This window comes from Gadus macrocephalus, chromosome 15, assembly GCF_031168955.1.
Source record: "Gadus macrocephalus chromosome 15, ASM3116895v1".
Taxonomy (NCBI): domain Eukaryota; kingdom Metazoa; phylum Chordata; class Actinopteri; order Gadiformes; family Gadidae; genus Gadus; species Gadus macrocephalus.
Window position 1 is genome coordinate 8,348,272 of NC_082396.1, and position 15,386 is coordinate 8,363,657.

Genomic DNA, 15,386 nt, shown 5'->3' on the forward strand with positions numbered 1-15,386 from the left:
CCAAAACCCACCACACCCCTCTTTGTGTTGTCGAAGAACCCTGGTGTTGAAAGGCGAGCCCTGGCCTGCCCCGCCCCCCCGCACCCCAAACCTCACCCATCTCCCCTCCCTTCCTGGCGGGCTGCCATTGGCGGGAGTCAGTCAGGTGTCCTAATGCTTCGGTTAGGGGAGGAAGTGCTGGTTAATCTGCCCATCGCGTGCCACCGGGCCACGGCCTGGACTCTTTGTGTCTGGCACCCCTCTGATCAGTCCCCCCCCCTCCACCTCCTCCTCCACCACCCCTGGCCCACACCCCTTTTTATCCGTCTTATTTTTTTCTCCCCCCCCTTGCTCCTTTTTTTTTTTTTAAACCTTATTTCTGCAAGACTACTTCTTATTCGTGTGACCCCCACCCCAACCACCACTCCCTCCACCGTCTTCTTGTCCTCCCTGTTGTTTTGTGCTACAGTAAGAAAAAAAAAAAAGAAGAGGGAAAAAACGTTCCTCATTTGTTGCTTTCTTCTTCACTCTGAAGTGATTGTGACATGTCTGCCCGGGCATTGTTGTTCTTTAATGGACCTGACTGATGCGTCCTTTCTTATCGTCAAACTCCATTTTGTGCTGACTCATCACCGGCGGCACAGCCCTTTCAGTCCATCCCAACATGTGGCCCTAACACCCGCTCATGAATTTTGTATTAAGTTCTACCTTGTCTTTATGTACAATCGCAGTAAACCGTCCAGGCAGTTGTAATTCTGTTTGGTGGCCGCTTTTTTTTTGTTTGTTTTTTTGCGTTTAGTTCTGTCATCACCGATGAGACAAATGAAAAGAAAGAGGTTAGAGATATAACAGAGCATAAAATTATGCTCAACCTATTCTGAAAATGTGGGACTATGTTGATGTACTTGAATCCGTTCAGGTAGCAAAACAATCAACTTTCCTATATTAGACTCATCCAAATATAAAATAATATATTATGTATAGAAATACTGTATATATATATATATATATATATATATATATATATATATGTTGCTTTTGAAACACAATCATAATCAGTTTTTTGTGTTTATTTCTAATGCTATTTGTGAAAACAACAAACAACCCCAGAACAAGAATTTCGCAACAAAAAAAGAAGAAATCACAAAATGTATTTCTTCAATTCTTTAATCAATATATATATATATATATATATATTAATGTTTGAGATTAAGCTTAATGACGTCAGGTAACCTTGCTCTTTGTGAATTGCCTTCCACCATCACCTTCTCCACATGGCTGATGAGGATAGGGGGTGAAGGTCCTTTCCCCCACTGTAGGCTTGGGCACGCTGTGTTGCGTAACCAGCAAGGGTCATTGTCATTTGACCCCCCGTGACCCCCTGTTTGATTGACCCTGGATTTGGTCAATGCTTCAGAGCCTTAGCAGGAGCATTAGGTCAGGGTTCAAAGTGTATCCCCAGCTGTGCTGCCATGGAAACGGCAGTGTGTGCTCTTCATATGGCGTTGTTTGGTTGGAGTGGAGGATGGTTTTACCTGCTCATTCAGAGATAAGTGGCTCTTTGTTTTAGAGGGCAGATCCTTTATGATCACATTTCTTCCTACCTGCCCTGAAGTCAATGCGGGCGCATTTTTTAATGATAGTGGGGTTTTCTTCATTTATAACACTTTCCATTAGGGTTATCCTCGCGGGCACTCGTCCAAAGTCACACACTCTATTTAAGATGTATTGGCCTGGTTCATATTTCGTTTTCTGTTACAGTATCACTCATAATATTGTCCCAAAGGATTTACCCATTTGTTGCAACAGAAGTCCGGGGTCACGATCTTGTGTGTTTGTGTGTGTAGCAGGACACAGATCCCTCACTCTCTCTGTGCGACTACAGCTTTGAGTCCGCCATTGTGGGCAATGGAAATACTCTCGAGATTTGTTTTCCACTTCCTGTTGTGACCGCTGGAAGGGTTTCATGGCAGTCGGCGCAGAGGCAGGGGGGGGGGGGGGGGGGGGGGGGGGGGAAATCAATACTTTCAATGTAATGTGTGGCCAATGAAATAAGGGAATGATTTATGTGGGGATGACTGTTCCCCTCGATTCAGATGGGATTTCAGCGTGCTGTCCAGAGAAGTGGAGGGAGGGAAGAGAAAGGATGTTGGGGGTGGGGTCGCTGTGTTAGCGGGGGCCGTGCGATGAGCTGCGGTCGTAGAAACGGAATAGATGGAAGTATCTGATGCGGCGGCGCCTGATGGTCAACGCTGCGTTTGTTTTTTTTGTTCAGCGTTGCTACTGTTTATTTGTTTGTGTCACACGAGTGTCCCACGTAATCCCCGGTCATGAGAGTAATGATTGTTGGAACACACACACACACACACACACACACACACACACACACACACACACACACACACACACACACACACACACACACACACACACACACACACACACCAGGTGGCTAGCAAGTTGTCAACTACCAGCCAGAAAGAGCATATGTCCGTCTCCCTTCCAGATTAATGGAAGCCCGTTAATATCGTGGTACAGTCAAGAGTGGAGGGGACACGGGGCAGGAGAGTGTTGGGCTGCAGGGAGAGAGATGGATAGAGGGAGACTGAGAAAGGCAAGGGAAGACTGGCGGAGATCCAGCCGATAAGCGATGGAAGGAGAATGTGGGCGGGAGAGAACCGAGCAAGTCTTGGAAGGGAGATGGAAGTGTTTTCTGTAACAGCCGAGCTGAACACACCCGCAAAAGATTCTTCCACCATGCTACCATGTAACGACCATGGAGAAAGGTGTGTGTGTGTGTGTGTGTGTGTGTGTGTGTGTGTGTGTGTGTGTGTGTGTGTGTGTGTGTGTGTGTGTGTGTGTGTGTGTGTGTGTGTGTGTGTGTGTGTGTGTGTGTGTGTGTGTGTGTGTGCCTTACTGCGGTTGCCCCACCTACCCCTCCATCCTGTTAAGGAGGCAGAGCCCTAAGAAGAAAGGGGAGGATCCTCTTGTCTCAGCCCCCTAGCACAGGCACACACACACACACACACACACACACACACACACACTCCTCACACACGCAGCCCCTCTCACACACACACACTCCCCACCACCGCGTGTGAGGGAGCAGTCGTCGGAGAGCTGGATAGAGCTTGCCAGGTTCTGCAGGTGTCCCACCCTCTCTACACTACGAGCCTGGAAGGAGGTACTATATCGCTTCTTATTTCTCTTCTAGCACCCCGGTCTGTGGTTAGTTTTAGTCTCTTAACTCTGTCCTCTCATTTCTATTTCTTCTTTCCCCCGTTGCTCTTTTAAGGCTTCTTGTGAGTCCGTAGAATGAAAGGGCTACCGTAGCTAGCGGCTGCCTGTGAACTTGCGTGGTTGTGTGTGTGTGTGTGTGTGTGTGTGTGTGTGTGTCTCATGTCTCATGTGTGTACATATTGTTTACATGCCCAACTGTAGGCTCAGTTCCTTGCAACTTTGGATTTGTAGGGATTCTGCGTGGCTGCATGGGATTCAGTTTTACTTTAAATGCAATGTTTTCCTCATTTTTTTTCTTCTCAAAATGTAATTTGCTCACATGCAATAGGTTTAGAGTCAGTTTTTGATTTTAATTGCACTTTAATATGCTTATCGCTGCTCAACTCTTGTTGGAGGGAGACGCAAAGCTTGCTGGTGTATTTTGCGTGCAAATTCTTCATAATCCTGTGATATTTAGGTGGATATACAAGAGAGCTGCCTCATGTCGATTTCACATTTGCGTGTGATATTTTGAATAACGGCCATAATGCACAGTCTCTCCTTGAAATTATTTATGTGGGGTTTTTCTAATGAGAGAAAGGGTGGAGAAAATGGTTATCAATTTTGACAGTTGGAACCATCAATCACTCGCAACAGCAAGGCCATATTCATAGATGGTTGCCACACACGTACAATGATGCATGTAAGAAACAGAATTGACTGAGTTAAATTATGCGCCATTCATGTAAGAATGTAAATCAAAGGTAATACAACCTTTGTATGCATTTTTTTTCTTGATATGAAAATAGATCTCTCATAAAAAGGATTTGTGTAATATAACCAGGAGCAACAGCAAATAAATTGGGAGCATGGTGTTGTGGTGCTTTTAAATGGATGGGGTGAGCGTTTTGGACTAGGTGTGTACACCCTGGGGAAGAGAAAATGATGACACCCTTTTTTCCACCTAAAAAGAGCTGCAGCTTGTGTTAAACATTACCCCTAAATGTTCAATATGTTTCGATGCATATCGGGTGTAAATATATATATATATATATGGTGGGTGTTCTATAGCTTCAGGCTACGGTATTTATGAAAAGTGATCAATCAGTTTGTGTTGAATATAATCATTATAAGGCTTTATAGCTGGAAATTATAAAACGATGATTAAGCAAAAAAAAATCTAAATACACAATATTCCGTTTTAATTATGGTTTTGGTTGGGTTTTCTGTCTCATTCTGTCCATGGATTGCCATGTATAGTAGCAATTGTATTCAGTAATCCATTGAGAAGTAAGTCACACTTCTACCTCTCCTGAAATCCCCAAATGAAGGCCACTCCGACACGTTTACCCTGCAGATCTGCTCCTCTTAACAATAGCCCTCGACCCTCTTCCTGACGTAGGCTGGAGGCAGGCTTGTAGCCCCCTCTGTTTGCTCGGTATTGACCCATTAATAGTATTATCAACAGAGCGTGTGGCAGGGCCCCGGGCCACATCTCTCCTGGGGTTTGGCTGGTCAGCCCCCCTCTGGCCACGGTTTGGCCAGCGGGCCCTCCACCAATGGGGACCGGAGCGTTGGTCATCCCTCAATCTCCCCTTCCTTTCACTGTGCAGGTCACAGGGGTCAAAGGGTAATAAGTTTAACCCCAGGAGGGGTGAGGAGTCAGGGGGTCACACAAAAGGCTATAAGGGAGAGAAAAGGGGCTTGCATCATTAATCAGTGGCACCGCTGGTTCTGGCGTAGTATCGATGGGCCATCCTCGTTTCTGCCAATCTTGTTTTGCATGGCCTGCTAAGCACATTGGTGCGGAAATCCTGATCAGTGGAAATCAGCATACAGGCCCATCCCCGGTTTAAGAAGGCCGAATCGAAATCATCGGCAGTTGTTTGATTCAGAATTTCGGAGTGTTGATTAGATGGGAGTTGGCTCGTGTTTCGAATTGGTTAACCTCGTTGCTTTTAACTTGCCTTCACTCCCATTTCTTGGATGTTATTGCACTCTGAGTAAATCACACTCTGAGTAAAACACAGCAGATTGACCATTTTGATATGGTGACAAACCATTTAAAAAAAATGCCACTGCCTACATTATTTGCACCCTTTATGCAAACAAACAATTTGACTCTGCACTTTATGCTTTCCCGCCCACCCGGTCGAAATGCTGAGGGACCGTCTGTCTGTATCGATCGTAAAAGACGCCGCTACTCTAAGTCAAAGGATAAACAAACTCGTTCTCTGAATGACGCCAATGTGCAGGTCTCAAATATGTCCCAAATCAGGCCAAACTAGAGCACCAATACATCACCCCCGTCGGGGGGCGTCTCAAAGGATCCTCCAAACGTCCCAAAGGTGTAGGTGGGGACGTTTCGCCATACGAATCGTTGCAAATAGTGCTGCGCTGATGTTTTAGCCTCCCCCCCATCCCTGTGGTCTCCGGCCTGCCCTGGCTACTGTTAGCGATGTGTCAGCATTAAGCCGGGACCTGCCTCGCAATCTGCTAGGGCCGCTGTGGGGATGCGGCCAGACTGGCCCCCCGCCAGAGCAGACATGGCCTGGCATCGTTGGGGGTGGGGGGCGGAGGGTGACAGGAGGATGGATGAAGAAACGAGGTGTGCTCATACAGTATGCAGTATACTGTGTACCGTAGTGGCCAGTATTCATTACCATCTACAGGGAGATTTCAATCCATCCCGGAGTTGTTCTCTGGGCGAAATGCAAGGGGATATGAGCGGGGGCAGTTGGCGTGGACTCAGTGCATTGCCACTTAAGGGGTTTGTGTGAGGAGGAGGAGGAGATGTACATGTTGCGCTGTCAGCTATTGCACGACGAGACGCCATCAATCAGGAAAGCGACGTGGTTTGCATTGCTCTTTCCCTCTGCTGCTTGTCTGGCTTGGGACTTCCATCCCTTGGGCTGAAACTGCAGCGCACTGTAATTGTGTGTGCAGCCCCCCCCCCCCCCCCCCCCCCCCCCCCCCCAACGAAACCCCTTTCCCCATGTCGCAAGCCCTTTTCTGAAGTTTAGCACTCTTCATTGTAACTCATGCTCGTATAACTCGCCCTACATATTCATCTGGTGCACTCGCTACCTGTGAAAGGCGCAGCCTTGGATTAAAAGGCTTTTGTGTCCGTCAAAGTTTCATGCACCACGAATCATGGAATGCTTCAATGGTTTTGTAGTGTGCATAACTGTTGTATTTATGATGATTATACTGCATCAATATGAGAGGGACATCAAAGAAAAGGGACTGGGCGATGAGAACCTTACAGCATTTGATGCAATACTTTTTTTTTTGTAGTAAAGGAGTTTTTCTGCTATAGGGTTGGGTACTCTCTGCATGTATGCCCAGCCAATGCCTGCCGATGCCTGAATATACATTTGAAAAAAACATACACTGATACACATTTGTTGAAGTAGCCGACAAGCATAAATGAATAACTAGAGGTTCTGTGTACGTCTGGGCAACAGGCCACCTGTGTTTGACAGCCCGGAGCGAGGGCCTTGGGCTTTGGATAAGGGCTGGGACAGCTCAGACGGAGGTGTGTATGCCTTTCGTAATGGTGCTGAGAGTTCGGGACAAGGTGTGGGATTAGTGGCAGGTGCACGGGCCCCTAATGTGATAAAGGCTCACATCCAAGGCCCCGTCACTGAGATATGGTTTGGTCACCTCAAACGTTCACAGGAAGGTTCACCAGCTACTTCTTTTCTACAAAAGCGGGAAAAAAGGGGGGTTCTAAGTTCATCAATGATTTACCCTCTCTCCGAGATCAAAAAGGGCAAAACCATTATTTTTTTCCTTTTTAGAATACTACTTCTGTTGTGCCACACAACTAATTAATAAGTAAAACGGGATCTGATGAAAGATAAATATGATGCATTAAAAGGAACAGGAGCATCCAGCAGTATTGCTCTCTGAGTATCCTGGCCTCTGACGGGGCCACAACATCTCCGTGGCTTTGGTTGTCATGGAATGCTCTTTGCAAAGGTCACCAATAACCGCATGCTATGCGGAGCCATGGCCAACGAGGCATCCGATAACACGCCCTGTAAAACAGACTAATTAGGCTGTTTACCTCCGGGTTGTGGTGTCGAGACGGCCAATCCGGGATCGCAAAATTGTCAATCCCACTCCGAAAAAACCCCATCGACATAAAAACGACCCAATGCTCTCATGAAAAAAAAAAAAGGGACGAGTTAACATTTTTGCACCCTTCTCTCTAATCCCCCAAACAAAGTTGCTGCTTTTTAAATTGGCTGGTGTGTTTTCTACATGTGGCGCTCTAGGTGGCCGGATGAGGTTATAAAAGGAGGCCACGGCGTCAGTCAGGCCATAATGAAATCCGTGGCGATGAACGAGACAGCGCAACGATGACACTTGACCCCCATCCGCCGCCAAACGCCGCTTGCTAAAATGCCAGTGCCTTAAATTAATCCCCCAGTCATTTACAGTGGGCCTGCATCAATTTACATTTAAATTGCGGGACAATTGCCACCGCGCCAGTGAATGATGTCGTAACACCCTAAGACATCGTAGTCATTGTTTTGCTGTGTGTGTGTGTGTGTGTGTGTGTGTGTGTGTCTGTCTGTACGTCGCTATGATATATATCGGCGAAGGTATACTTGGTGTGGTGTGTGCGAGGGAACTTGAATCTTAATACGGCGCAGTAAACGTTGTGCTGACGGCTCATCCCATCTTCCTACCGTATCGTCTGGGCCTAAGAGGCAGCCTGCAACACCAGAAGGATTAGCAATTCAAAAAGCCTTCTTCTCTATAGTCTTAAAAGTGAAGTGCTTCGTTCTAAAATATGAACTGCCAGTTCTAAACGACGGGCTTGTTTGGCAGATCACATTATCCCTGTGTTGCGTAACGATTTCTCTCCCCCTTATTGTTTGGCGGGTAAAGATGAGTAATTGTTTTTCTCTTAGGGTTAAGTACTCGATGTTAGGGGGGCTTATTCAACCAACGGTTGGATTTTCTGCCGACACCGTTGGTTTTTGTTGTTATTGTCTATATAACCCACATCAAGTGAAAAAGAAATTCAAATAAATAATAATTGTGCCTTGTTCACATATTTTGTGCAGCTTTTCTTCCTCCCTTGTCTCCTCTTCATGCCTTCTCGGTGCCTCATCCCCCGATCACTCCAAGTTTCTCTTGATCCTTGGCTGGTGGTTGGTGTTGCTTCTTTCCCATGTACTGCAGGGTGTCTCTGAGAAAGGGCCTCCCACAAAATACACATGTCACATCGGCTCAAGGCCATCGGCAATTGTTCTTAGGCAACGTGCACTTCCAAGAGGGTGTGTGTGTGTGTGTGTGTGTGTGTGTGTGTGTGTGCGTGTGCGTGTGTCTCTTCTTCCCAGCATGTCGTGGTCCGGCAGAAGCGAACGTGGCCTTAACAACCGCCACCCCATCCCCTGTCAAACACTCATTGACAGTCCAGCACCCATGCGATTCATACACATCTGCACTCGCTGCTGTCCGCGTTCTGACATGTCCACTTTTCTTCCGCTCTTTTTTTTTCTTCCCAACATGCATCTGCTTCCACCCCGTCTGAAGTCCGAACGGGGCCCGAAAACAAACAGTACAATATGCCCCAGCAGGAGGCCCCTTAGAGACTCGTCTCATAATTTGCTGGTGCCCTAACCCATTGTACCAGGGCCCTTTGATAAATCCACCTCCGACTGATGCAGCGCGTCTCCTCTCCCTCTGCGGAGAGGCGGACCTCGGCCCGGTACAGCGCGGGGCGTCCTAATGAAGCACACTGGCTGCAGGGCACCAGGGTCGTCTCTCGCTCCCTAACGCCGGATGACAGCTAACGGATGGGAGTGACACAGGGGAGAGAATAGCAGATGAAACCCCTACGCTCCGTACAATTATTGCTGTATTGTCGTCCATGTGCCCCGGTGTTGTTGGGGTCAGTGGAGCGTGGTGAAAAAAGAACTGCAGGCTTCTGAAATTGACAGTGATGAGTCATAGCGAGTTGGTTGAAAAGGGGGAGGGCTGGGTGGGGTGTGTGTGTGTGTGCGTGTGCGTGTGTGTTCCAGTAACATGCAGTGTAGTGCCGACATTCTCAGTTGCCCTGGGTCGTCTTGATTCGAAAAGGGATTTCCCTGAGAAAATGTCCCTTTCCATCAGATCAGATGAACACTCACTGAATCATGATTTAAGAAAAATAGACATCAAAATGTGTTCATTGTTTCTCCGAAAACATGTCAATATCACGACAGATATTTTCTCCATAGAGAATCTTTTTCTTTTGCCAGGCGACAAAATGATTTGTGCTAAGGCAATGAATTTTTGGTTTTAATATATTTTACTTGCCATTCACAATTACAATCCATCACCTGAACAGGTTATAAAAATATAAGTGAAGGTTCCTCAAATATCCGAACTAGCTACCCTTCAAATCTATAATAAGGTGGATCAAAGATATCGCTCCTTTGTTCTTTATCCCTCTGTCTCTCTTCTTTTTTCCTCAGGTCTTTTTCGTCTGGGACCACAGATTCCTTGCAGCAACCCTCACATCACTACACAAGAACTGATTCTGTGAAGGTAAAAAGGGATTAAAACAACGCTTTGGGACGTCATTAATAAGGCAACTATGTTATAATACACTGGTAGGATGGCATAATGGTTCTGCCTCAAGGCAGCTGCTGTAATGAAAATCTGGCCTCGTCTAATTTCCAAAATCACTTGTGGATCAGTAAGGACAAACTACTGTTTGTACGCCCTTGATCCTAAACTAAACTGTGGTTGCACATCAAACAGAATGAATTTAAATCAAATGGTTGTTTGATATCAACTTGTGGATATCATCTGCATTCACCTCAGTTTTCTGTGTGTCTAATTTTCTATACTAAACTGTTAAAGAAATGGGTGTGGGGGGGGGGGGGGAGTGGGGGAGAGGAGAAGGGGGTGCAGAGAAAAAGATCATGATGTTGGGACAGATGGCATTTAGCTCTGGCTGTGCTGGACTCAGCGGGACTCAAAGCTTAAGAGGTTAGGCCTGTCAAAACCACTCTGTTCATCCACTACCTAACAAAGTGTGGACTGTCAGCCTGTTCCGTCTAATAAACTTGAGATTTTTTCTTTTGTCAACGCCCGAACAATTCATTGCAACTCGGTGACCCGAATTTCCCGACATGCTTTTAGGCTCACTGGAGAAAAGAAAAAAAAAGGAAAACATGCACCCTCATGGGGATGAAAGATGTTTCAAAAAGTTGTTGTTGTTGTAGATTACAGAAGGGACTACAAGTTGGGATTGTATGTGCCTGAGTGCTTGGCCAGGATGGAAACTTGAGTCTTTTTACATTCTTTTAATAATCTATCGGATGGTGGAATAAAAAAGGTTAATATGCTACTAAATACCTGCAAATATGTTTGCCCCAAATGGATATAGAGGCAATCTGCGTGGACATGGCGTGATAAGGATATGAAGGCATTGAATTATATAATACAGAATACAGAAACCTATTGAGTCAATCCATAATGGCTTATGACATTCCTAGGTTATTGCTTACAGGTTATAAGTTACATCTTCATGTATTCCCCTATATTCTGAGTGTTTATACACAGATGTATTTCGAGCTCTGCAAAAATTTTGTAATATGTTTATTGTGTAGCAGCACATAAAGAAAATGTCTTTGAGTGCAATTTGACCACAAGAGGGGGACATACTGTAACAAAAGACAGGGAACTCCATGTAACCGAACACTGCTCAGACTAGTAAACACTCTGTGTTCAGAACCAACAAGATGCATCCCCTAAAATAACAACTCATGCTCTTCATTCGACCCAAGCGGTCAGGCCACATCCTCAACGTGGCCCCACATGGCCTCCCTTCTGCTGGGCTGTCAACCGATGACACCTTCACCTCCCCACCCCCCCGCCCCGACCATCTCTCAATTTGTTTCAGTGTTTGATGGGGGCTCCGAGGCTGCGTCCTGGCGACCTACGACCCCAGCGGGAGAGGCCCGTGTGACACTTGACCCCGGACTGGATGTGCGGCTGACCCCTTGAGGATACGGTCGCAACAATGGAAGGCACGTGCCGTGGCCCCGTCACCATGGTAACAATGGACCTTTGGGGACGTGGGGGGGGGGGCGGCATTAGGGTGGGGTGGTCCCTTTCAGGGTGTCCAGGCGGATCCATGTTAACCATCTGCTGCCAATTGACTCCGGTAGGTGCTACATTGTAGTGCACGTACGTGTGTGTGTGTGTGGGGGTGTCCTGTTTTTATGTGTGCGTGTTTCCTCTTTGTGTTTTTGTGTGTTCTGTTGGTCCTGTTTGTGTGTCGGTGTGTGTGTGTGTGTTCTGTTTTTTTGTGTGTGTGTCTGTGCTTGTATGTGTGTGATCATGCATTTGTGTGTGATCATGCATTTGTGTGTGTGTGTGTGTGTGTGTGTGTGTGTGTGTGTGTGTGTGTGTGTGTGTGTGTGTGTGTGTGTGTGTGTGTGTGTGTGTGTGTGTGTGTGTGTGTGTGTGTGTGTGTGTGTCACGTGTACGACAGCTACAACCAAGGGGACAGACTGGGTAATCTCTGCAGGCAACTGTGATGGTGTGTTTATAAATCTCACAATCACCTGGAGAGATTCTGCAGTCTGTCTCATTAAGCGACTCCAGCTAGCCTGCTAGCCCACTGTCGTACAATGTACAAGGGAACCTCCGCAGAAAGGCTTAAAACTGGGTCGCCAGTCCAACACCATGCTGCATTCACATGACTAAGCGAAATAAGTGATTTCAATCAGGGAGAAACGATTTTAAGATGAAAAAAAAAGGAATTGCAGAACCTTAAGTAGCATCTTAAAAATAAAATATTTTATGTGGGGCGACAGTGGCGGTCTATTGAGTAGAGCATGTTTCCTGCATTTCTAAATATATGAATAAATATCTGCCATCTAGTGGACACTTTTATTCAACGTCTCTTAGAATACTGTGACCGATGCATACATCCTTAGCATGGGTGGCCCTCAGGGTAATCGAACCCCCAACCCTTTGCACTGTTAATGCCCTGCTTTGTACCGGAACCACATGAACAAGACCTGCTTCTCCATGTAAACTTGAAATGAACGTAAAATGTGTATTTACTTTGATGTGGTGTTTAGAACCTGCTCCACTGTCTCCTCCCTATCCTCCCAGTCCTTACCCCTTGTACATTACACCCCTATCCATCCACCCAAACCCCTAACATACCGGGTCCCTCAACCCCCACCCCCTCCCCACCATGTCATCCTCTTCTTCGCAAGTTCTGCTGCGCGTTGGTAAAATCTCAGCTGGCAACTGTGAGTCTTTCACTATCTGCACTCACAATGGCCGCTGGGATTATGCTAAACGTAGCGCGGCGGCGGCTACGCTGGCCCTGTCCGGCAGGCCCTGCAGTGACGCCCCCCCCCCCCCAATTTAGGCACACAGGAAGAGAGGAGGCGGCTCTCAATGAAGATGTCGCCACAATTACACATCAGGGTTCACCCAAATGGCCTCTCTCTCTCTCTCTCTGTCTCTCTCTGTCTCTCTCGCTCTCTCTCGCTCTCTCGCTCTCTCTCTCTCGCTCTTTTTTGCTCTCGCTTTTTTTTGCTCCACCCGCCACAATCACGGCCGTCTCCTTCACCAACTCATCTGTATCCCTGTGTCCCCGTTTTTTTTCTTTCAACACAAAACACTTTCTTTTTCCAAGTGCCCGAAATCTTTTTCGCAGCATTTTTTCCTTTTTTCACCCACATTGCATGGTCCATTTTGAATTTGCATGAATGAATGTTCACTGTTGCAAGAAGCTTCTGCTGCCATTTCTACTTACTCTGATGGACACTGTGTTGGTTGTTTTGTGCGTGTGTGTGTGTGTGTGTGTGTGTGTGTGTGTGTGTGTGTGTGTGTGTGTGTGTGTGTGTGTGTGTGTGTGTGTGTGTGTGTGTGTGTGTGTGTGTGTGTGTGTGTGTGAGAACTGTTCAATGAGTTTATCCATGGGTGCCCCCCTGCCCCTGACCCGGGTCGTCCAGAGGGGGAGGTGGCAGAGGGGGGGCGTGAAGGCAGACAATCTGGTGTGGATGATACTGCATCAGGAACTGATTGGCTGATGCCTAGTGGCCAACAGTACCTGATGCATTTCCTTCAGCACCAAAAGAAGCATCTCAAAAGTCCCTCGCTCTATTGTGTGTGTGTGTGTGTGTGTGTGTGTGTGTGTGTGTGTGTGTGTGTGTGTGTGTGTGTGTGTGTGTGTGTGTGTGTGTGTGTGTGTGTGTGTGTGTGTGTGTGTGTGTGTGTCTGGTGCTGATGTGTAATGTCAGCCCCCCCACCCCCAGTTACAGTATGTGTTGCCTTCCGTAACCTAAGCAAATAAAGATGACTCTTCTCCCTTGCTATTCTGTGTGTGGTCATTGCTCATTTGTTTTAAATATGATTACGTTGCTTGTTTTAGGCAGACACTGATTAAAGATGTCCTGATCAATTTTTTTTCAAGTCAACAACAAATTCTTACATATTAATTAAAAAATGTTTGCTGTGCACCAATGTGTTCGTGCTCCCCCCAGGTCTGTTTACTCTTGAGTGTGGGTAACCATGACAACAAGCAATTCGACACAGTGCGTGTGTTACACACGACAAGGTGCATGTGCATGTGTGCGTGTTATAGTGGCAGGGGAATTTGCTTATAATCGTCATAGATGTTGTAAACCTCAAAGCGGTGCTTGCATTGAGCCAAGGTCCAATCTATCACTCTGACATTTAAATGCAGAAAGTGTTTGTAGTGCCGTTCCGTACAGTAATTTTCTAGCCCGTTTACCAAGCACTCAGTTGGACCCCTGGGTGCCCTTAGGTCATTCATCAACGGGTTATGTTTGCGGAATATTTCAACACCCTCTTGGCTTCCCTCTCATCTGCCTGAGAGAGACCGTCTGCCAGCGTATCAGTGGGGGTTCCCTCTGGGCGTCCTCTGGGCTTGGTCGTCAACAGCCTTTTGCTATAGTGTTAGTTAGGTACAGACCTCCAAGAAGAATCACTGCCCACTGTATCGCTGTGCTGCTATCTGCCAGCAGGAATTCAGTTCCAACGAGGAGTAGACGACAAGAAGGAAACAACGTTCTCTGATCTTTTTTGTACATCAGGCTGATGATGGGAACTTTCCCCATTGATTTATTTAAAAGTTACACCTTTTTTTTTTTAAATGCCTTTAGACAAACATCATTTCCTTGTATTTCCTTTTTTTTTTATGAGTGGATCTTTTTTTTCTACATCTGTTTAATATGATGGGAAGTTAAATAAAGAGCTGAACTCTTGCACTTTTGTTGTCATTTTATAGGATTAACAAATCATCACTTTGAATTGGGTTTCATTTGATACAATTTTAAATATTTGCTTGCACCATGTTCTGTCTTTGGGGAACACACACTATGAAGTTCAACTGCTTCAAAAAACGTTCTAAGTAATCCTTCGTAATCAAGTTACAGATCAAGCAATATTGATTAAACTTTGAATTGACTACACTTGGCAACTCGTGTTACTTTGTAAACAGCACATGTTCCAAATAAAGCTCCATTAAATGCCTCCACCCTGCATTGTATTGTGTGTGTTTGGTGTCCTGGGGTGCGTTTGATTTAGCACCCATGTGGCATGTTGCTGAATACCATTCTGCACCCTGCTGTCCACCACACCCGACCGGAGGTCAAAGGGTCGAGTGTAAAAGGTATCGATGCCAAGTCCAACCCAGTTATCATAGAGGAGAGGTTGCTGGCACACACACACACACACACAACATAAATTGCTATGTGTTCACCCATGGGGAGTCCGGGAGCCCGTGCCAAGCCCAGCAGATGTTCCCGAGGTGCCGGCATCTTGTAAACACCGTGACATGTAGGCCTGTTGGAGGATAATAAAGTGGTAGCCCATAGGGGTCTTCTTCAAGCAACCTCTTGTTATGCCACCTGCAGGGTGAGCTGACAGGCCTCGCCTCCCTTCATCGCAGCCTAGAGTTAATTATGATGCATTCTTCACATGACAGATGTTACAACAATATGATTCTTTTTTTTATTGTAAAATATTAAATCCATACCCTTTAAGATGGACAATCATTTTGCACGCTTGGTAAATACATAAATAATAATTTGATGAAGTTGTAAAATAGTAACTTTTTATACATATTGTAGGCCTATGTAGTGTCCAAAAGACAGGATTTGAATAAACGAAATCCAACTATTCTAAAA

General features: G+C 46.2%; 1 long non-coding RNA gene across 1 annotated transcript; it reads left to right on the forward strand.

The window, feature by feature from the left end:
• Window positions 1-2,004: 2,004 nt before the first annotated feature.
• On the forward strand, window positions 2,005-14,462 carry LOC132472931 (uncharacterized). Its single transcript, XR_009529218.1, has 3 exons — window positions 2,005-3,163; window positions 9,675-9,747; window positions 11,111-14,462. It is a non-coding gene; the product is annotated as an uncharacterized LOC132472931 (long non-coding RNA).
• The last annotated feature ends 924 nt before the right edge of the window (window positions 14,463-15,386 follow it).